This window comes from Microcebus murinus, chromosome 19 (genome assembly GCF_040939455.1).
Source record: "Microcebus murinus isolate Inina chromosome 19, M.murinus_Inina_mat1.0, whole genome shotgun sequence".
Classification (NCBI taxonomy): domain Eukaryota; kingdom Metazoa; phylum Chordata; class Mammalia; order Primates; family Cheirogaleidae; genus Microcebus; species Microcebus murinus.
This window is the reverse complement of record NC_134122.1, coordinates 36,560,158-36,582,780: the sequence shown is the minus strand read 5'-3', so window position 1 is coordinate 36,582,780 and position 22,623 is coordinate 36,560,158. Positions and strand designations below refer to the sequence as shown.

The window sequence follows — 22,623 nt, the reverse complement described above, 5'->3', positions numbered from 1 at the left end:
TTATGTGATTTTTTTTTTTTTAAAAGGTTGGCTATTTAGACCTAAAATTTTTATTGGATTTCAAGAACATTTTAAGCTTCTGTATTTGGGACCTGAATTTAGCCGCAGTTTTTGATTAAACCAGGCTCTGGAAGACATAACCTTTATAAGAAGCGTATGTTCTGTGTAATATTCCTATCACATTAATAGCAAAACATTTCAGAAAAAAGAAGTCATAATTTACACAAAAAACTTAACCACGATCACATCTGGGGGTGAGAACTGGGAGTCTGGGAGCTTTGCTTTTCATTTTATATCCTATATGGTTTTAATTTTTGACCATGTGACTGTTTTATTCCTTAAAAAGAAAACAAGTGTATTTGTTTGCATGTTGTCCTTGGAGTCGACAGTTTAATTATGTCCCACACACAGAGGTGAGGCCCAGTCTTGTCACTCTTACCTTCCAGGAGAGACAGCCCTGAGAGGGGCTGGTGCAGGCTCTGGAGCATGTGAAGAAGACAGTTTTGAGAACTTGCACCAGCATCTGGCCCATTGATTATAGCTGGGTGTTGTATCTTTACATCTACCAGCTGTGAACTAAAATAAAATCCTAAGCCCCCACTGACTGAATGGATCCTCTCTTAGCCAAGAGGACCCCTCCAAAAAAAATTGAGTTCCTGGCCATGAAGGGAAGGGAAGTCAGACATGCCTTGTTACACCTCCTCCTTTTTGGAGTTTAAGGTACAATTGACCAGCTTTAATCTTAAAACAGAGATCATAAGACTGACAAAACAGACTCCTTATGACAATAAGATACTAAATTATTAACAGGACTTAAGGCCATGCAAGGCAAAGGCTAAATCACACCTGCAGGCAGAGTCAATATACTGTGACTTGTCACTGATTAACATTTCCTTATCTTAACTTAAAATATTCCAGGCTTTTAGACAAAGTTTTATTTCTTTAACCAATTTCAAATCAAAGAATCTTTGAACCCACCTGTAACCTGTAAGCCCCCACTTCTAGATGTCCCACATTTTCAGGCCAAACCAGTGTAGTTACCTGCAATTCCTGTCTCCCTAAAATGTATAGAACCAAACCATAGCCCTACTGCCTTGAGACCAATTGCTCAAGCCTTCTTGGGCATGGCTTCCCAGGGTGTGGTCACACATATTTGGCTCCGAATAAGCCTCTTTAAATTATTTTAAAGAGTTTGGGTTTTTTTCCTGTTAACATAGCCTTCCTTTATTATTCCTGACTTTTGTAGTCTTAGTTCACCAGCAGCTAAGGGTAAAGAGTAGACATGTGTTTGGGGACTTCTTGGTGGGAAAACCTCTGGTTTTTAACATGGAGAAATTTTTTAGAAAGGTACTACTAAACTCTTGAAAAATTAAATAGACACCCAATTTGAGGTTTACTGAAAAATTTTCCTTGCCTCTTTTGCTTAAAAGTTACATTATGACCCACTGCCACCTTAGAGGACTTCCTGTTTATTCAGGGCTCATTCATGAAATAATAGGTGTCATTTCCCTAATCTATTGTGTAGCCATACTTGCTCTCAAGAATTTATAGCAGTGAAATTTATAGTAGTGAAAAGTGAGTATTAGGGTTTCCATATATCTCTAGGAAGAGATTTATTATAAGTTACGGCTCACATGATTATAGAGGCTGGGAAGTCTGCAAGCTGGAGACCCAGGAAAGCCTGTGGTATAATTTGAAGGCCTAAGAGTTGGAGAGCCAATGACTTGGATTTCAGTCTGGGTCTGAAGGCCTGAGAACTAGGAGCACCAAGAGTAGACGATCAGTGTCCCTGAGTAGCTGGGACTACAGGTGCACACCACCATGCCTGGCTAATTTTTAAAAGTTATTTATAGAGACAGGGTCTCACTATATTGCCCATGTTGGTCTTGAACTCCTGGCCTCAAGCAATCCACCTGCCTCAGCCTCCCAAGCTGCTGGGATTACAGGTGTACACCACCATGCCCAACTCCTCATAGTTAGTTTAGATCAGGAGTCGGCAAACTCTCTGTAAAGGACCAGATAGCAAATGTAGGTTTTGCAGATCATATGATTGCTGTTACAGCACAAAGCAACCATATACAGTACATAAACAGATGAGTTTGTGTTCCAGTAAAACTTTATTCACAAAAATTGGGCAGCAAACTATAATTTGTTGACACCTCATTTACAGAAGGTTCTAGAGTCAGGAGAAGAGCTTTCCTCACAAGGTCCTCAGTGTGGCCTACTTTTCTGCACATGATTTGGGCTCTTTCCATGGATGCTTTAAGAGCTGGCTTACCAAATCCCGGTGGGGGTGCAGCCCTCCAGCATGATGCAAAAGTCTCATGGCGTGTACTTAGTCCTGCCCCACCGTGCAGTGTGGGGCTACCTTGAGAATTCTCGGTTCAGTCACTACTACAATTTTGGGTGTCCTCATCAACAAAGCACACAGTATGTGCCATGCTCAGTGCTGTATACTTGGACCACAAAGTCAAACCTCAAATTGCATATAGCCCACGGGAGAAGACAGTTTAATTGATACCACCACTGTTTCTTCTCTAATCCATTATGGACCCTGCCCATTCTTAATATCCCTGAAATACTCTCTATCACATCCTCAACTCAAAAACAGAAAGGCTTCCCATGGCATTAAGAAAAAATCTGGATACAGTGACATAAGCAGAATGGGACACCAGGAGACTCAACTCTTTTTCCCCCATGGAGATACCAAAAACAACCAAACTCTGGCTAAAGCGTTGTGGGAGCTCAGGAAAACAGTGAAATATTGACAGTATCCAAATGAGCCGCCAGTCAAGAAAAAGCCATATTCAAAGCAGTTGGAAAGTTTGTGGCATTTTTGCTTACCTTGCTCTACCACCTCCAAGCATGCCACATTCTTGGTCTGGAGGAAGTAACAGTGCAGTTCCCAAATCCTCCCTCAAACTGGAGGGAGCAGAGCAAACCTTGAGCCTTATCTGCAGTGCTCTAACTTGTCGGGGGGCTGTCTGACGGGCTAGTTTCTAGTTCCCCCAACTGGAGCTCAGAAGGGTGCAGGGGATGGGGGCACAGTGGAAAGTGGTAGGCACCGCTTACAAAAGCTACAGGAAGACGAGACCTGCAGACGCCTGAGGGAAGACATGGCAGGTGGAGACACACAACAGACCATCTAAGGCCTCAAGGAGAAGCTGGGCTGAGACTGAGAAATTAAGACATGAAAGCAGCCATGTATACGGGGGACTCAAAAAGGCCACCTAGACCCAAGTGAGATGCATGCTCAGAAAATACACAAGATTTAGTACTATGGTTGAATATTTTTATCCCCACCAAAATCCGTGTGTTGGAAACCTAATCCCCAGTGCAACAGTGTTAGGAGGTAGGGCCTCATAGGTGCTTAGGTCATGAGGGCGCCATCCTCATGATGGGATTAATGCTGCTGTAAAAAGGGCTTGGGGAGTGGATTGTAGGGGCCACGGAAAAACTTCTCCTTTGCCCTCTGAAGATTTGTTAAGAAATAAGCTCACAAAAGGTAGATTAATAGGAAAACTGGCATACAAATTTATTACCACGCACATGGAGAAAATCACAGAGTGATCACCCCACCATGCAAATCCAGATGGTTATATACCGTTCTTAGGGAAAAGGGAGATGGGGAGTGTTGATGATTTTAGGGAGGTAGTGAATGATTTTTAGGGGAAGTCAGTGGGCTTGACGAACATTACAATGGGCTGGGACGAAGTCTGTTAGGCCTGCAGAGCAAACAATGGTTTGTGACAAAAGTCTGTCTAGGTGTACTGATAGACTTCAATCTTTCTTCCTGTGACATGAGTTCAGTTAATGAAAACTCAAGGAAGGGACTAGCGGTAATTGTTTTCTTCTTTGGCAGGTGCAGACTTTAGGCAGATAAGGGAACTTCAGAGAATAACTTCATCCTGTGCTTTGGGAGAAAGGATTGAGAGACAGGGGGATGGGGTGAAGGCCAGAGAGACCTTGAGAGGCCTGTTATTCATTTTGGGGTATTGGTTTCTCAGCCCCAAAAATGTTCTCTGCTCTTCTGCCATGTGAGGACACCGCTCGTCTCTCTCTTGCCCCGTCTGCCTTCCACCATGTGAGGACACAGTCAGACGCCCACACCAACTGCTAGCACCTTGATCATGGACTTCCCAGCCTCCAGAACCGTGAGAAATAAAGTTCTGTTCTTTATAAATTACCCAGTCTGATACCTTGTTATAGCAGCACAAAATGGATGATGACAGAAACTGGTACCAGAGAAGTAGAGTGTTGCTGCAAAAAATACCTAAAAATGCAAAAGCAGACGCCATGCCATGGCACTCACTCTAGCCTGGGCAACAAAGCGAGACTCTGTCTCAAAAAAAAAAAAAAAAAAAAAAAAATGCAAAAGCAGCTTTGGAACTGGGTAGTGGGTAGAATAGTTGGAACAGTTTTAAAGGGAAGGCTGGAAAAAACCTAGATTGTCCTGAATGCAGCATTAAGGGCGATTCTGGTGATGAGAAGAGCTACAGGGAAAGTCTTGTTCTTTTTAGAGATTATTTAAGTGGTCCTGACAGTGGATATTATTCTGATGAAGTCTCAGATAGAAACAAGGAACAAGGTATTGGAAAGTAGAGGAAAGAATGTCCATGCTATAAAGTAGCAAAGAACTTGGCTGAATATATGTTCATGTCCTAGAACTTTACAGAAGGCATAATTTAAGAGTGGTGAACGAGGGTATTTGGTGGGAAGGAATCCCTAAGCAGCAAAGTGTTCAGGCTGCTGTGGCTTTTCTTAACTACTTATAGGAAAATGTGAGAAGAGAGAAACAATATCAAGACAGAATTTAATTTATAACTAAAAGGAAAGTAGATCACAAACATTTGGTAAATTCTTGGCCTGGCCACGTAAAGAATAAAAAGCATGGTTTTCTGTCAAGGGAAAGCCAAGGGTGTGGCCAAGTGACCATTTGATAAGGAGATGAATATGGATAGCCAAGTGTTATTCATCAAGACAGCGGAGGACGGGGCAAAGCCTGATGGCTCATGTCTGTAATCCCAGCACTTCAGGAGTTCAGGAGTTTGAGATCAGCCTGAGCAACATGGTGAGACCCATTTCTACAAAAAATTTTTTTCAGTTAGCCGAGTGTGGTGACACGCATCTGTAGTCCCAGCTACTCAGGAGGCTGAGGCAGGAGGACCGCTTGAGCCCTGGAACTTGAGGTTGCAGTGAGCTAGAATTGCACCACTGCTCTCCAGCCTATGCAACAGAACAAGATCCTGTGTCTAAAAAAAAAGAAGAGAGAAAAAAGAAAAATATATACAATAGGAGAATGACCTCAAAGGCATTTCAGAGATCTTCGAGGCTGCACAGGGCCACCCCAGGTCTCTGCTCTGGCATCCAGTGCAGTGCTCCTCAGCCACCCCAGCAGTGTGTTGAGGGTGCAGGCCGTGAACTTTGGTGGCATTCATGTGGTGCTAACTCTCTAGACTCACACAGTGCAAGAGCTATGGAGGCACCGCCTTCACCTAGATTTCAAAGGGTGCTGCAGAGCACCCAGCAAAGCCATGGAAGCAGGACTGCTCAAGGTCTTGGGGCCCAGCCTTGGCCCCAGTGTGTCTGGAAGCAGGGACGTGGAATCAAAGAGTATTCTCAAATCTTAATATTTAATGTTGTTTGCCTTATTGGGGTTTTTTGTTCGTGTGTTTGTTTGTTTTTGAGACCGAGACTCACTCTGTCACCCTGGGTAGAGTGCAGTGGCATCATCGTAGCTCACAGCAACCTCAAACTCCTAGGCACAAGCAATCCTCCTGCCTCACCCTCCCGAGTAGCTGGGACTACAGGCATGTGCCACCATGCCTGGCTGAGTTTTCTATTTTTAGTAAAGACATTGTCTCACTCTTGCTCAGACTGGTCTTGAACTCCTGAGCTCAAGCAATCCTCACACCACAGCCTCCCAGAGTGCTAGGATTACAGGCGTGATCCACCATGCCCAGCACCTTGTTGGGAACTGTTACCCCCTTTTTTTTTCTCTCCCCTATTTCTCCATTTTGGAATGAGAATGTCTGTCCTATCCCTGTCCCACCATTGTACTTTGGAAGTACATAACTTGTTTGATTTCACAGACTCACAACTGGAGGAAAATTTGCCTCAGGATGAATTGCGCTTTGACCCTCACCCATATGTTATTTATTTATTGATTGATTGATTGATTGATTGATTGATTGATTGAGACAGAGCCTCACTCTGTTGGCTAGAGGTCCGTGGCATCAGCCTAGTTCACAGCAACCTCAAACTCCTGAGCTCAAGCAATCCTCCTGCCTCAGCCTCCCGAGTAGCTGGGACTACAGGCATGCGCCACCATACCCGGCTAACTTTTTCTATTTTTGGTAGAGATGGGGTCTTGCTCTTGCTCAGGCTGGTCTCCAACTCCTGAGCTCAAACAGGGCCCGCCTCTGCCTCCCAGAGTGCTAGGATTACAGGCGTGAGCTACTGCGCCTGGCCCCATATGTGATTTAGATAAGACTTTGGAGTTTAGACTTTAAAGTTGAGGCTGGAACAAGTTAAGACTTCTTGGGGTTATTGGGATAGAATGAATGTATTTTGTATGTAAGAAGAACATGAATTTGTGGGAGCCAGGGAAGAATGCCAAGGTTTGAATGTTTTGTCCCCTTCAAAAGTTTTTGTTAGAACTTAATCTGCATTTCAATAGTTTTGGCCGGTGGAGCCCAATTGCCCAGTCTGTGGTACTCCTTAACAGCAGCACGAAATGGATGAAGACATTTAGCTTTCGCCTCAGGCTGATCAGACTGATGTCCTGTTAATAATCAGTAGCGGGATTGCTGGATCAAATGGTAGGTCTACTTTTACTTCTTTGAGATATCTCCATACCGTTTTCCACAGGGGTTGTACTAATTTGAAGTCCCACGAACAGTGTACAAGCATTCCTTTCTCTTTCCATCTGTGCCAGCATCTGTTGTTTTTGGACTTTTTGATAAAATCCATTCGAACAGTAGTAAGGTGATATCTCATTGTGGTTTTAATTTTCATTTCCCTGATGATTAGTGATGTTAACCATTTCTTCATGTTTGTTGGCCATTTGCCTATCTACTTTAGAAAAACTTTTGTCCACTTTTAAATGAGGTTGTTTGTATATGTTCTCCCTTTTCCCTTCTTTGTATAATAATCATTTTACATATGCATTGTCAGAACATATCACCATTATGCTTTCCTTTTAATTCTTATTGAGTCTTAGTCCTGTAACCAGCGATGTAGATCTACAATGCTTGTCACCGTGCCTAGCGCTCACTCATGCATTGTCAGTCATTCTGATTATTTAAGGCTTGTTCTTCAGCAGATCCTTCAGTAAGAGCTCATGAGAACAATGCTGCCTGAGCCCTGCATGCTGATACTAGTCTGTGCTTGTGCGGGCAGGACCCTGTGGCCCCTCCACTGGTGGCAACCTATGGGGCTCATGGAAAAGATACGGGTGAGTATCCTCAAAAAAGAAAAAAGAAGACTTTATGCCCTTCTCGTTGTTCAGATTCTTCTAGAAAAAGCACAATTGCAGATGGATTCAATGGAATTTTTCTTCTGATCATTGTTACAGTGTCTGTTGTATGAGACAGCCAGGCTTAAAATATTTTTACAACAAAGATGAAGAGTCTGATACCAAGACGTCAAATGCTTGCCAAAACGTACAGATGGAAGCAAGGCCAGAAACAGAAATCAGAACTACATGGTTCCCAGTCCTGTACTCAGCGTTCTAGACCACACTGCCCTTTCTACAGAAAACTCTGCTGATGTCGACATCTGTGATGAAGAATGTGACTCCCCTGAATCACTCAACCCACAAACTCAAGCGGAGAGTCCTATAGAGAAGTTCACAGGGCTGAAGATGTTCCAGTTGCCCTAGAAGTGTATGCAATTTCTGAGGAATATGATATAGAAACAGAAAACAATTCCTCTGAGAGTCTCCAAGACCAAAGTGATGAAGAGCCACCAGCTAAACTTCATAAAATTCTCTTTTTTTAATTTCAAAATATTAAGGGGGTACAAATGTTTTAGGTTACATGGATCATTTTTGTAATACTTGAGGTCCCACTAAAGGTGTGCCTCTCTGCTCCTTCCTACTCCCCTCTGGTTGATTTCCACTGAGTTTTATTTCCCTCTATGCGCACACGTGCTCATCGGTTAGTTCCAATTTAATAGGGGGTACATGTCGTGTTTGTTTTTCCATTCTTGAGACACTTCACTTAGGAGAATCGCCTCCAGTTCCATCCAGATGGTTGCAAATTCACCTGTTTATGGCTGAGTAGTACTCCATGGTATACATATACCACATTTTATTAATCCACTCATGAATTGATGGGCACTTGATAAAATTCTTGACAACAGCCAAGCTTTGAATGGTCTTTACTGACAGCTAGTAGCAGTGGCCTCTAAAAAATATAAACTTTGTCATTTCTCCAGCAAGTATTTTTCTGATTTAAAGCAGTATCTGATCTCGAAGCATAAACATTCTGATTCAAATGTGTGTCGAGTATGCAAGGAAATTTTTTCTACCAACATGCCTTTTTTGTTGTTGTTGTTGTTGTTGAGACAGAGTCTTGCTTTGTTGCCCAGGCTAGAGTGAGTGCCGTGGCATCAGCCTAGCTCACATCAACCTCAAACTCCTGGGCTCAAGCGATCCTTCCACCTCAGCCTCCGGAGTAGCTGGGACTACAGGCATGCCCCACCATGCCCGGCTAATTTTTTCTATATATATTTTTAGTTGACCAATTAATTTCTTTCTATTTATAGTAGAGACGGGGGGTCTTGCTCTTGCTCAGGCTGGTTTCGAACTCCTGACCTGGAGCAATCCACCCACCTCGGCCTCCCAGAGTGCTAGGATTACAGGCGTGAGCCACCGTGCCCGGCCCCAACATGCTTTTGATGGAACATGCCAAACTGTACTACATGAAGGGGGTCCTTACTGTTGTGGGGATTTACTGTCTTAGGACAGTAATTTTTGAGACCCTCAGCCTGCATATCGCAGTCACCCATTTTAGTGATCACATCTACTGGTGCGAGCAGTGTGAGGTACATTTCTTCTCAAGCAGTGAACACTACCTACATTGCCCAGAGCACAGCTGTGATGAGCAGAACTCGTGTCAGTTCTGTGAACATGAAACGAATGATCCGGAAGACTTGCATAGCCATGTGGTAAGTGAGCATGCATGTAAATTAAGGGAGTTAACTGATAAGTAGGGCAATAGAGGACATGGACAGAACAACCTCTTAAGCAAAATTACCTTTGACAAATGTGAAAACTTCCTTGCATGTCAAGTATGTGGTTTTCAGAGTAGAATTCATACAAAGGTTGACAGGCATGGAGCTATTGAACATACTAAAATTTTTCCTCATGTTTATGATGACTGTGAGAAAGGTTTTTCAAGTATGTAAGAATATTGCAAGAATTTAAACTCCCATTCATCTGAAGGGATTCATTTGTGTCAGTCTTGCAAATATTCAATAGGACAAATTGAAGATCTTAAAAGTCATCTAAATTTCAAGCATTTGGCTGACTTACCTCATAAATGTAGTGACAGCTTGATGAGGTTTAGAGATGAAAGAGAATAATAATAAGTCACCTTCTAGTCTATGAGACAACTTGATTATTCTCTTTATTTTAATGTACAGAATGTTAACATAAAATAATTCAACTTTTTTGGAGATGCTAAAGTAGATGATTTTAATACAACTCATGAAATTTGCCTTTCACAAGTTTTTTTAATTGTCCAATTTTCTTGCCATTGCTCTATTTTTAAGCATACACACTTGTAACTTAAATGTGGTGTTTTCCATTGCATGGTAGTTCATAGTTTTAACCACTCTTAGTGACTATCATCCTGTTTCTTGTATGTGCTCCAATTTCATGAATTGAAAAATGTAATAAAGAAAGGAGCTACAGTTTTTCTTCCTTAACTATAGGTGCTATTAACTTTTTCTTTTTTAAACTCAAGACAAGCTTAGTTTTTCATGCATAAAGTCATTAAATTATTGCACTGCCCAAACTAAAATGCAACACAATATACAACAAAGTCTACTGATACTCTCATTAATAAGGAACCAGACACTGCTTTTCATTCCCCTAGTTAATCAGTGGACTTTGTGTGATTTTTTTTTTTTTTTTTGGCATAATGTTCCTTCTTATATGTATCAAAACTCATACCAAACAATGAGTTCTGGGTTGCAAAAGAGGATTTAGTTTTTACACCTGTCTTTGTCCATAAGTTAAGCAAAAACAAACACAGGTGCTGTGTGTGATTCTTTTAATAACACTAGGATGCCAGTATTATCATAGGAAGAAAAGATTTGGTTTTCTTTCTTTCTTTCTTTCTTTCTTTCTTTCTTTCTTTCTTTCTTTCTTTCTTTCTTTCTTTCTTTCTTTCTTTCTTTCTTTCCTTCTTTCTTTCTTTCTTCCTTCCTTCCTTTCTTTCTTTCTTTTCTTCTTGACAGAGTCTTGCTCTGTCATCTGGGCTAGAGTGCCATGGCGTCAGCCTAGTTCACAGCAACCTCAAACTCCTAGACTCAAGTGATTAATTCTCCTGCCTCAGCCTCCCAAATAACTGGAACTACAGGTGTGCACCACCACGCCTGGCTAATTTTTCTACTTTTAGTACAGATGGGGGTCTTACTCTTGCTGAGGCTGATCTAGAACTCTTGACCTCAAGTGATCCTCCTGCCTTGGCCTCACAGAGTGCTAGGATTACAAGCACGAGCCATCACACCTGGCCAAGATTTGGTTTTCTTGACAGTGTATTTTTAAAAAATTTTTTTCTAAGCCTCTATATATGTATTGAATAATTTAAGATGGGGTTGGGAATGAACTAGTAAGGGTTTACAATAAAAAATGTAACTATTTCATTTTTAAAAAGCTAATAGTCTCTGCTTTTTATATTTGAAAGTCAGTTTTGCTGGATATAAAATCCTTGGGTCACATTTCTTCCCCTTGAATATCTTAAATATATTACTCAAATTTCTTCTAGCACAAGGTATTGTTGTTAAAATCTGGCAATTACCTCATTTTATTCTTCTTATAAGCCACTTGATAATTTTTTTGAGACACGGTCTTGATCACCCAGGCTACAGTTCAGTGATGTCATCATCACTGACAGCAACGTCAAACTCCTGGGCTCGGGTGATACTCCTGCCTCAGCCCCTCAAGTGGCTGGGACTACAGGCTTGCACCAACCACACCCAGCTAATTTTTTTTTTTTTTTTTTTTTTGGTAGAGACGGGGGTCTAGCTCTTGCTCAGTCTGGTCTTGAACTCCTAGCCTCAACGGATACTCCCGCCTCAGCCTCCCAAAGTGCTAGGATTACAGGAGTGAGCCACCACACCCAGCTGCCACTTGCTATTTGCAATAGATGGTCAAAGCATGTTTTTTTCTCCTGCAAGTCTAATTAACTTACTAGAATACTTCTTTGTATTGGTTGTTTGGGCCAAATGTTCTTAGGTACGTGGTGTGTATATAGTTTCAAAGATTTTTTTTCTTAAATTTAGAAACTTTTTTTCATTTTTTGTTATACATTTTTCGATTTTATATGAAGATATATATATATCTTGATTTTATTTTGCAAAACCAAATGTGAACGAAGGATATATCTTGATTTTTAATATGTCTTCTTGATTTTTATATTTATTTTGTTCACTCGCCTTAGTTCTTCAGAAACTTCTGTATTCTGTTTTGCCTCTTCTTTATTTGTCTTCTGTATTTGTCATTTTCCTTCAAATCATTTTGCTCTCTTCTGATTTCTTCACAATGTAAAAATTTGTGCTGCCTTATTTCCCTAAAGACACTATTTATTGGGCCAGGTAAGGTGGCTCACGCCTGTAATCCTAGCACTCTGGGAGACTGAGATGGGAGGATTGCTTGAGCTTGGGAGTTCGAGACCAGCCTGAGCAGGAGGGAGAAAATAGAAAAAATTAGCTGGATGTGGTGGCCTGTAATTTTAACTATGTTTAGGTTTACAATTCAGTGGTATGAAGTATATTCACGACATTGTGCCATTGTCCCCACTGTATATTCCCAGAACATTTTCATCATCTCAAACTGAAACTCCATACACAGTAAAGCAATAAGTCGCCATCCTCTCTCACCCCCCAGCCCTGGCAATCTCCATTCTCAATCTCTATCTTCAGGAATGTACTTATTTTAGGTACCTTATATACCTATAAGTGGAATCATAAATATTTGTCCATCTGTGTCTAGCTTATTTCACTAAGCATAATATTTTCAATGTTCATCCGTGTTGTAACATTAGCAGAATTTCATGCCTTTTTTTTTTTTTTTTTGAGACAGAGTCTCGCTTTGTTGCCCAGGCTAGAGTGAGTGCTGTGGCATCAGCCTAGCTCACAGCAACCTCAAACTCCTGGCTCAAGCAATCCTTCTGCCTCAGCCTCCCAAGTAGCTGGGACTACAGGCATTCGCCACCATGCCCGGCTAATTTTTTTGTATATATATTAGTTGGCCAATTAATTTCTTTCTATGTATAGTAGAGACAGGGTCTTGCTCTTGCTCAGGCTGGTTTCAAACTCCTGACCTCAAGCAATCCGCCTGCCTCGGCCTCCCAGAGTGCTAGGATTACAGGCGTGAGCCACCAGGCCCGGCTTTTTTGTTTGTTTTTTTGCTCTCCTGATAGTGTCCTTTGATCATTTCCCCCTTTTTAATTAACAAGTAATTCATGGGGAGATACTTAAGATCATGTAAATATTCTCTTCCTCATCAAATATTCTCTCACGAGTTTTAGCATTTAGTGATGGTTCTTCCTTCAAGCACTGGCTACGACTTTTGAGCACCAACCACATTCCAGGCGCTGCTGTAGGTGCTTCCCGTGCATTGTCCCAGTGTCGCAGATGAGGAACTGAAGCTGAAGAGTGAAACAACAGCCTGGCACTGTAGCCAGCAGGCAGTGGAAATGGGGCAGACCCAGACTGCCTGCTGTAGAGGTGGAGATCACACGGCAGAGCTCGGGAAGTGAATATTAGCTGGAAACTTGAGACTTCCGTGTATGACATCAGATCTATTGGGCAAGCCTGTTTCTGACGCTCCTTCCTGTGGTTCCCAAACAGTCCCTGATCAAGGGAGGGGGTGAGGTAAGCAGATTTGATCAAGGGAGGGGGTGAGGTAAGCAGATTTTGGGGCTGTGGGCTGTCACATGCTGGGTACGGTCCGCAGTCAGGAGCCAGTTCCCTGACAGAGTGCCAGCTACTCAGACTGATCCTCTGTTCAAAGCTTCGTGGGTTACTGCATGTCTGCAGCATCCTACAGGCACAGCTGGGTCAGCAGCTGGGTTCACAGAACCAGAAGCCCTAAGCTGTGCTTTCAAAGGACAGGGGTGGAGGATCCTGGTAAGCTGGCAGGTTCTGGGTTAAACACTCCTGTTCTTTGCCCTTGTGAGGCCTTAGCTGGGAGGACCAGAACAGGAGGGTGGGGTCCTGGGGCGGGGAGCCAGAGCCATGAGTCATAAGGAGACCAAGAAGTCAGGGCCAGGGCACGGCTGCTCAGCCAGGGAAACTGGAGGAAAGCCCTGGTCCGAATGCTGGGAGGCGGGAAAGCCACTAGATGCAGGCGAGGTCACGGGCAGGGATCGCAGTCAGGACTGGAGCCAAGAGCAAGTCCCAGTGAGCCAGGATCGCATGGAACTGGGATACAAGAGCCTGAACATGTGTTTGGAGATCTGCAGTGCTGGAACCTTGTTCTCCAGGGCTGACAGTGGCCCAAGCCTTCTAGATTGGCCCGGGGCTGGGAATGCACAAGGTCAGGAGGTGCATTATTTGCAGATTCCCCCACCACCACCAGGTTTCCTGGTAGACATTCACCTCTCCAGCTGTGAGCAGGCATTTCCAACGGCCCGCAGGCCCATGCGCTCCTCGACTACCTGGGAGGTGCATCTGGCTAGCCGGGGTCACCTGGCCCATCTTCTCATCCTCTGTGATTACTTGGTCAGGCTCCAACCCTCTCTTTGCCTTCTTCAAGAGCTTTACTCTGGAGATTTTCCATGTAGTGGCTTTTTTTCCCTTCTAACAGTCTTAGGACAGTTAAACTTATGATTTTTGACTTTACAGTGGTACTAAAATGAGAGCATTTCAGTAGAAACCATACTTCAAATTTTGGATCTTATTATTTTCCTGGGCTAATGATTACTCTCTCATGATGTTGGCAGCGCAGGGAGCTGAAGCTCTGATGAGACAAGTAAGCGCAGGGGTGAACAACCACACTCTGCAGTGTTCTGTGTCGCCTGCTGATTTTTATCCACCTATGGCTACTGTAAGCGTTCTGAGCGCCTTGAAGGCAGGCTAGGCTAAGTTGTGATGTTCAGAGGGTTAGGTGTATCAAATGCATATTTGACTTGCAATATTTTCAATTTATGATGGAATTATCAGGATACAACCCCATTATAAATCGAGAAGCATCTGTATAGTTAAATACCATATTAAGTTACTTGAATTTGTTCTTTTTTTCCCCCTTTCAGCATGGTTATGGTACTTATTTGACATACAATTAGTTTCATTGTTTCAGTGTGCTTTCTTTTTTTTGTTGTTGCAATTATAACCTATATTCTGTTAAGTATAAGATAAAATAAACATTTTTTATGACTTTGAGTTTGCCTTTTTAAAGATTAAATCCAGTTAAAACTTTAAAAAAAAACTGTATTAATTTTTATGAACTTTTGTTCCCTTCATTAACAGGCCTTTTTCCAAGTAACAGTTGTCCTGGGAAAATGAGCTCTTCCTGTATTCAGTTACTTGTGGACCTTTGGAAGCCATTATAATGTCAACTCATCAATGCTTTCAGTTTTTGTTTATCTTCTTTCCATTCTTATTGATTTAGTTTTGTATTTTTGGATATGTGGGACATTGCTGTGCTTTCAAAGGTCAAAATTATGCCAAAAGGGGTGTGCTCAGAAAAATGCCACTCCCACCTACCCCCTTCCAGCCCTTGTAGGTAACCAACTGCACTGTTTTCTGATTTATTCTTGTGTTTTATTTTGTAATGATAAGCAGATATATGTATATTTTATTTTCCCTTCTTTTTCATATAAAAGATAACATACTACATATGCTTTTTTTTTTGCAATTTAATTTCTTCACTTTATTTCATCCGGAAGTCATTCCATATCAGTCCACAGAAATATTCCTCATTCTTTCTACAGCCCTATTGTATATTCCATAGTTCAGTCAACCAGTCTCCTCTGCTGGACGTTTGGGTAGTTCCTAGTATTTTGCAGTTAAAAATAATATTGCAGTGAACAAACTGTGTATAAGTATTTTTGCATTGTTGATGGTGTATCTTCAGGACAAATTCTCAGAAGTGGGATTTCCAGGTCAAACGAAGGGGGTGTTACTTTTCGATGGCTGCATAACAAATCATCACAAACTTAGCTTTAAACAACACCCGATTTCTATAGGTCAGAAATCTGGACAGGCTTGGCTGGGTTTCTCTGCTCAAACTAGCACAGAGCATAAATCAAGCGGGGCTCTTATCTGGAGGCTCTAGAAAGAATCCACTTCCAAGAAAATTCAGTGGCAGAATTCAGTTCCCGAGACTGGGGCCCCGTTTCTCGGGGGGTGGCTGTTAGGTGGAGGCTGCCCTCGGATCCTGGAGCAGCCCTCGGATCCTGGAGCAGCCCTGTGCCCCTCGCCACGTGGCCCCTGTGTCCTTAAGCTGGCAGCAGCGTGTGGAATTGTTCTCAGGCTTGGAGTCTCTCTGACTTCTGTCAAAGATAAGCAAAGCCAGACACTAGTTAAAGTGGTAAGGACAGATTTTAATCAGTAATAACTATTGCAATAGGGAAGAGAGTCCAGGGTGAACAGCACTCAGCTGAGATAGGTGCAGAGGTGACTGGGGTGTTTTAGAGAAAGGATGAGCGAGTAGGCAGCGAGGTAAGCAGGCCTCACAGAGTCAGGGAAGTGACAAGTCACAAAGGGCTAGTCAGTGCGATGAGACGGGGCCAGCTGCCCCTGCTCCTGGCAATTAATGAAGCAGGCGTCTATCCTCCCCCGGACTGGGAGACAGAGACTCTGTATCTTCAGTTGTTGGCTGGAAAAAACAGTAAAAATGTTTTGGCAGCCTTGAGTTTTCTCAGGCAGGCATTTCAAGGGGGTTTGGGGTCATCCTAGGCCTTGAGCCGTTAGAAATCATGTTAGTGTTTGTTGAAGTGTTTATTGGCCAAGGTGGGGGTATACTTGAGAAGAGGGTTCAGAGAGCCTGGCTGGAGCTTGGTCAAGGAGAAAATCTTTGTCACTTCCTCTTCTGCCACCAGCCAAAGAAACCCTGCTTTTTAAGGGCTCGTGTGATTAGATTAGCCTCATGGGATAATCTCTCTTTTGCCATATAACACAACATAATCACGAGAGTAGCACCGGGGTGGGGAGGCTGCAGGGGCCATCTTAAAATTCCCAGCCCTCCTTGCAGCAAGTGCCCTGGCGAGCACCCGCGTGCATCACACCCGAACCAGGACAAGAGGCCTGAACTGTTTGGGGCCCTGGGCTAACTCAGCCTCCGGTTACCTGCAATGGGGAAGAGCCTTAAGGTGACATGGCAATAGGAACTTCCTTGGCACTCACAGTGTGGGCACAGCCCTGGAGGCCACAAACAATGTCTTAGAGAACACGGGGTCGTTGCACCCCTGCGAGTTATCTTGAGTAGAGGACGACTGGAGTAGGACTGTTCTGTGTGGCCGGGTCCTGTCTGGACGTTTGTACGAGGACATGTGTCCACCTCACGTGCCCTCCAACGCACTGTGTGGTGTCCACCTCCCTTCAGGGCCTTGGCGCTTGCTCTCAGAAGCCATGGCAGTGTGAGCCGTCGGTGGGAGCACAAGTTCTAAGTCAGATGAATCCCGTTTGAATCCAGACTCTGCCCTTTGCTGGTTGTGTGAGCTTGAATTTATTTAACTTCTTTGTGCCTTCATTTCTTCATCTGTGAAATGTGAATAATACTGTCATAGAATAGTAGCTTCCTCCTAGGATAGTTGGGGGATCAGATAAAATACTGTCAGTGGATTGCTATCTATGTTTAGCACTCTGTTTTTCTCTATTTCTGGCTCTGCACCCCAAGTTCTTCTTGGCTTTCTTGGGGTCCTTGAATGTTGGCCTCTGATTCTCTTAGCACGATGGCTCCTCATTCCCACATGTCCTGGAGTTTGCCCTACTCTCACACCTGCTAAGAGGAGTGGCATAAAAAGAAAGTACCCCCCATATCAAACATCTACTTCCAGGAACCCAAATAAGCAGCAGCTTTCTATCCCAGGAGAGCTCTCATGCCTCGGTCTCTCTGCTTAACTCAAATAAATGCAAATCTTAAGAAAAGGCATTCCTCTGTTTATCTATTGTTAATGCCCCAAAACATGGTCACTTAAAATATGAATAGCTATTTTGCCAGGGAATAAAGGGCATCCAAATTAGCCTTGTTTGCAGATGATACAATCTTATACTCAGAAGAACCCAGACTCCACCAAAAACCTCTTAGAACTGATAAATGAATTCAGTTAAGTTTCAGGATACAAAATCAACCTACAAGATGGGTAGCTCTTATGTACAACAAAAAGCAAACAATCTAAAAAAGAAATCAAGAAAGTAATCCCCCATTTACAATAACCACAAAGAATGTAAAATACCTAGGAATCAATTTAACCAAAGAAGCAAAAGATCTATACAAGGAAAACTCTAAAACACAGATGAAAGAAATTGAAGAAGACACACAAAAAATGGAAAGATATTCCATGCTCATGGATTGGAAGAATTAATATTGTTAAAATGACAGTATACCCAAAGAACTTTATAGATCCAATGCAATCCCTATCAAAATACCAATAACATTCTTATCAGAAATAGAAAAAAAAATTCTAAAATGTTTATGGAACCACAAAAGACCCTGGATAGCCAAAGCAATCCTGAGCAAAAAGAATAAAGCTAGAGGCATCACACTACCTGACTTTAAAATATACTGCAAAGCTGTAGTAACCAAATCAGCATGATGCCAGACATACAGATCAACGGAACACAATAAAGAACCCAGATATAAGTCCATGCATTTACAGCAACTCATTTTCAACAAAGGTGTCAAGAACATACAATGGGGAAAGGATGGTATCTTTAATATATGGTGCTGGGAAAACTGGATATCCACATGCAGAAGAGTGAAATTAGACCCCTGGCTCTCACCATAAACAAAAAACAAATAAAAATGGATTAAAAACTTAAAGAGTTTAGTTTGTAAGAACTAAAACTATGACACTAGAAGAAAACATTGGGGAAATGCTCCAGGACATTGGTCTGGGCAAAGGCTTTTTGTATAGGACTCAAAGCACAGGCAACCAAAGCAAAAATAGACAAATGAGATTACAAACTAAAAGGCTTCTATACAACAAAGGTAACAATCAACAAAGTAAAGAGACGATTTACAGAACGGGAGAAAAATATTTGCAAACTGTCCATCTGACAAGGGATTAATAACCAGAATATGTAAGGGGGCCCAACAACTCAATAACAAAAACCCAACTAATCCAATTAAAAAATGGGCAAAATATTTGAATAGACATTTTGAAAAGAAGACATAAAAATGGCCAACAGGTATGTGAAAAAATGCTCAACATCATTAATTGTTATAGTCTGGATATTTGTCCCCTCCAAATCTCATTTTGAAATTTGATCCCTAATCTTGCAGGTGGGGACTGTGGGGAGGTGTCTAAGTCTTGGGGGCAGATTCCTCAGGAATGGTGTGGTGCCCTCTCTGTGATAGTGAGTTCTCACTTTATTAGTTCACGTAAGAGCTGGTTTAAAAGAAACCTGGCACCACCTCCTCCCTCTCTTGTTCTCTTGCTATGTAACATGCCTCCTTCCCCTTTGCCTTCCACCTTGATTGGAAGCTCCCTGAAACCCTCACCAGAAGCAGATACTAGTGCCTTGCTTCTTATACATTCTGCAGAGCTGTGAGTCAAATAAACCTCTTTTCTTCCTAAATTACCCAGCCTCACATATTCTTTTATAGTAATGCAAAATATACTAATACAGAATAGACACTTTCAAAAGAAGATATAGCCGGGCAAGACTCATGTCTCTACGTTTAAGTAGGGAATCAAAAACTGAAAAGAAAGACAAATGAGTCAGTAGGAAAAAAATTTTATAAAAACACACACACAAAAAAAACTTCTTCATAGTAGATGTACTTAATTAGTTCAATAGAAGTGTAGTAAAATATATCATTATTTCACAATTACTCATTCCGTCCCTTCTATGCTGATTATTCACGCCACCCTAACTGTGCCTTCTATTGTGAAGCTCAGCCGTGTGACTTATTTTGGCCTTTGGAATGCACGGCTTATACTATGAGCAGAAGTTGTAAATGCAATTGCATGGTTATACTTGGTCTTAGTGATTTTGCCCTCTGCTATGAGAATAGTATGTTCTAGATAGGTTTGTTCCTTCTGCCTGGGTCCCAGAGTGAGAAAATCTGTAGAGTCGATGTGCAGCCTACTGAGAAACAAATGTTTGTTGTTGTAAGCCACTGACATGCTGGGTTTGTCTGCTGCTGCAGCAAAAGCTGACCAAGAAGCAGCTTAATGAAAAAACAAACACCCCCCCCCCACAAACCAAAGCATTCTTTTCAACATTTAAACAATACTGAAGTATATAAAGTAAAACATGAAGTTCCCCTTCACTTCCTCCCTCCTGCTCCTGAAGGAGTCATTATTGATAACATTTTGGTGTGTATCCTCTAAGAGAAATAAAATTTTCTTTTTTTTTTTTTTTTGAGACAGTCCCACTCTGTCACTCTGCAGTGGCCCGATCACAGCTCACTGCAGCCTCCAACTCCTGGGCTCAAGTGATCTTCGCTCCTCAGCCTCCTGAGTAGCCTGGACTACAGGTGCATGCCACCATGCCCAGCTAATTTTTTGTGGAGAAGAGCCATGTTACTCAGCCTGGTCTCGAACTCCTGGTCTCAAGTGATCCTCCCACCTCCACCTCTCAAAGTGCTGGAATTATAGGCATGAGCCACCATGCCCGGCCTGAGAAAGAAATTTTTGAAATGGCTGTTTTCTAATTTTAATGAGATAAAAGTAGTCCTTTCAGAAGCACTAATTAATGGAGGGAATATTTCATGACACATGAAAATAATAAGAAATTCAAATATTATTTTCTGCAAATAAAGTTTTATTGAAATACAACCATGCATATTTGTTTACATATCGTTTGTGGCTGCTTTCATGCTAAAACAGCAGAGTTGAGCATCATGACACAGAGTGTATGGGCTACAAGCCTAAATAATTTATTATATGGCTCTTTACAGAAAACGTTTGCTGATCCCTGATCTAGAGTCACCAAATTAACATTTGGCAAATTGCCACCTTTGTTTTGTCTTTTTTTTTTTTGAGAAAGAGTCTCGCTTTGTTGCCCAGGCTAGAGTGAGTGCCGTGGCATCAGCCTAGCTCACAGCAACCTCAAACTCCTGGGCTCAAGCAATCCTTCTGCCTCAGCCTCCCAAGTAGCTGGGACTACAGGCATGTGCCACCATGCCCGGCTAATTTTTTCTATATATATTAGTTGGCCAATTGGCCAATTAATTTCTTTCTATTTTTATAGTAGAGATGGGGTCTTGCTCTTGCTCAGGCTGGTCTCGAACTCCTGACCTCGAGCAATCCGCCCGCCTCGGCCCCCCAGAGTGCTAGGATTACAGGCGTGAGCCACCGCGCCGGGCCAGTTTTGTCTCTTTTATTTGTGGATCTTTTTTCCAAACCATTTAAAATAAACTATAGTTATGTGACACTTTGTCCCTACACATTAATACGTCAGCATGTAACTGCCAAGAGTACATGTACTCTCCTATGTAAACCGCATTACAGTTACCACCCAGGGCATTTAACATTAATACAACTCTATTAACTAATATTCAAATGTCCCCAAAATTGTCCTGAAAGTGTCCTTCATAGCCTTTTCCCCTCAATTCAGTATGTACTTAAAGATCACATAGTGCATATAGTTGTCATGTCACATCTGTTACCTTTAGTCTAGGACAGTTGCCCAGTATTTTTAAAAATTATTTGTACTTATTTATTTATCATTTGTTGTTTTTTAAAAATTATATTTACTTTAAATAAATAGATAATTTTAAGTATTTGTTTTAAATAAATAGAAACGAGGTCTCTCTGTGTTACCCAGGCTGGACTTGAACTCAGGCTCAAATGATCCTCCCTCCTGCATCAGCCTCCCATGTAGCTGGTACTAAAGGTGTACCACTGCCCGTGCGCCCAGTCTTTTTTTTGACTCTCAGGAAACCAACATTTTTGAAGAGTCCAGGGCATCTGTTTTACACATTGTCTCTCAATTTGGATTTGTCTGTTTTTTCCCTGTCGTTATTAAATTCAAATTCATCATTTCAGGCAGAAATTCTACATGGATGATTCTGTGTCCTTCTCATGGCTTCACATCAGGAGGCTCATGATGTCACTTTGTCCCATTATTTGTGATGTTAAGTTTGTCACTTATTTATGCGGTGTCAGCCAGATTTTTCCGCTGTGAAGGTAATTCCTCCCCCCCCCCCTTTGTAATTAATAATGGTCTGCAGGGAAATCGTTTGAGCTATATGAATAACCTGTTCTCCAACAGCCTTTTGCCTGTGGTTTCAGCCTTCATTGATGATGCTTGCCTGAATCAATTGATGTCATGGAGGATGTAAGTGGACATCAATATTTTTTTAAATGGTCCCCATGTGGTTTTAAAGTGCAGCAAGGGTTGGGAATCATTGCTCTCTAGGCCATTGCTTCTCAATCTGTGCTTACAGATTCCCTGGAGACCCAGTTGAAATGCAAATTTCGATTCTGCAGGACTGGGAGTGGAGCTGAAATTACGCATTTCTAACAAACTCCCAGGTGCTGCTGGTGCTGTTGACTTACCTGGACTGCACTCTGAATATCAAGGGTCAGTCTAGCCTCCAGATATGATCTACAATTCATTCTAGGTACAAGACCTTTCTTCCCTGATTTGGTTTTGCCTAGTGTGTCAGTCAAGATTCTTAGTTACAAACATCTGAACACACTAGCTCGTTTGCACAGAAAGGCATCTATTAATGGGTGTTGGGTAACACTCAGGACGGCTTGGAAGCTGAGCTCCCGGGAACAGTGCCCAGACCACATTGCAGAACTGACCTGATGAGGGAACCAGTCTTCACACTGCTGGACGCTGAGCCCATGTGCACCGATGCCAGGGACACAGGCCAACAGCATCCTCTACTGTCACCAGCACCAAGGCCACAAAGGTGTCTGGAATTCAACCTCACAGCTATTGCCAGCCCCCAAAAGCTGGATGTCTCTATTGTCACCCTCATCAGCAACCTGATTCCACACAGAGCCTTCTTTCTCATGTTGTTTATTTCTAAACTAAAATTTCACATAGGTATGTTGGATTGGTGGAGACCAGGTCACGTGACCATCCTCAGCTGCAAGGGAGGCTGGGAAATCATGTTTTCTGGATTCTATCTTAAGGGTTGGGATAGTGGCAGAATTCATAAGGCAGAAAATTCTCCAAAATAGGCAACTCCCAAACATGACAAATGTTCATTACACAATTATTAAAAAAATAATAAACATGATAACCACCAAGAAATCTGTG

General features: G+C 42.3%; 1 non-coding gene and 1 pseudogene across 1 annotated transcript; one reads left to right on the top strand and one right to left on the bottom strand.

The window, feature by feature from the left end:
• The first annotated feature begins 7,362 nt into the window (after positions 1-7,362).
• On the top strand, positions 7,363-14,612 carry LOC142862441 (zinc finger protein 639 pseudogene; annotated as a pseudogene).
• Positions 10,148-10,267, bottom strand: LOC142862509 (small nucleolar RNA SNORA40). The gene has a single exon (XR_012913595.1). It is a non-coding gene; the product is annotated as a small nucleolar RNA SNORA40 (small nucleolar RNA).
• Positions 14,613-22,623: the final 8,011 nt, after the last annotated feature.